Genomic DNA, 1,317 nt, shown 5'->3' with positions numbered 1-1,317 from the left:
GTGCGTTTCCCCCGTCGGGCGGCGGGGTGCGTTCCCCCGGCTGGCGGCGGCGTGCGTTCCCCCGGCGTTCCCCGGTCTCCATCTTTTGATTTTTTGACTGCTGATACTATGAATGTTGATTGTGGGTCCAAGTGAAATGAAATAATTCACAACTTCAGTCTTTCCTCCATCTATTATAATGCTGCCTATTGGTCCTGTGGTGAGGATTTTTGTTTACTTAATGAAGAGATGTAATTAATATTGATGGTTATAATGGTTAGAAATTTACATAATAGGAACATCAGGGATCATTTGGACTCTTTGCTTAAGATCTTGGTCAACCATGGCCACAACATAGCACTTGTGTTGAGTTACTCTGTGCACCAAGCAGTCATCTGGATAGGTTTCTTTGTGTGTGCACAGTAAGCGTTCAGATCTTGGATCCTTGGCAATCCTTAGAGATGCTTGATACTTCTGCCCCAATTTCCCAGTTTAAGCCATTACACAGTTATTCAAGGGGTACACTTGGCATACTGACAGTCGATCGTTGATTATACAAAATCTAGTTTGGCTTTCATGGAGAAGTTGTGAATATAGGATATATCCAGGATATTGTAAGGGGACCCCAGTTTTATCCTATATTGAGAGAACAAGCAGGAAGCATATTGGGGGACCTCTTTTTCCTTGAGTGCACTGAGATCTTTCTTTTTAGGTTTTAAACTATCCTTTTAATCTCTTATCTCTGAGACTAAACATTCACTTCATGGTTGCATACTTCTGTGTTTTCCTTTTGCTTCCCCATATTCACACCAAACACTTGTTCTTTATTCCACTACTTATACTCCTTTCCTGATTTTTAAACCATATAGTGTTACCTTGTTTTTTCAGACAACTGCTTTTTGGTCTGTTTAGGTTTTGCATGAGCACAATTAAGTGTTCTAGGATTCCTATTATTTATTTTAATTTTAATAATTATTTTAATTTTAATTATTTTCATTTTCTTTGGCTGCAATATGAACCTGCACTTGGGTATTAGGAAGTCAGACCCCTAGTCTGCCCTTTGCCTAGTTTAAACTGCTAATATTGAGCTTCTCAAATGATTTGTTTCACAGATGTAGTAAATTTTATTTCTATGTATCCCATCAAGTGAGATCCATTTGTAAAGTCGTCATTTGTATCTTTTTTTAGAAAAAAGATGTTTGCAATGAAAAAATAATTGAAAATACAAAATTTAATCATTCTTGCGACTCATCATGACCCTATGTACAACAGCCCTAAACCCTGCTCTGTCCTGTGCCAGTCACACTGTCTCTGACACTCCCATCCCGATTATCCCAG

General features: G+C 38.6%; 1 pseudogene; it reads right to left on the bottom strand.

Annotated features, from left to right (window-relative positions):
* Positions 1-234: 234 nt before the first annotated feature.
* Positions 235-1,317, bottom strand: part of LOC102876170 — a 5,829-nt pseudogene continuing 4,746 nt past the window's right edge.

This window comes from Elephantulus edwardii, unplaced genomic scaffold (genome assembly GCF_000299155.1).
Source record: "Elephantulus edwardii isolate Elephantulus edwardi_28Jun2011 unplaced genomic scaffold, EleEdw1.0 scaffold00273, whole genome shotgun sequence".
NCBI classification, from domain to species: Eukaryota; Metazoa; Chordata; class Mammalia; order Macroscelidea; family Macroscelididae; genus Elephantulus; species Elephantulus edwardii.
This window is presented reverse-complemented; position numbering and strand designations above follow the sequence as displayed.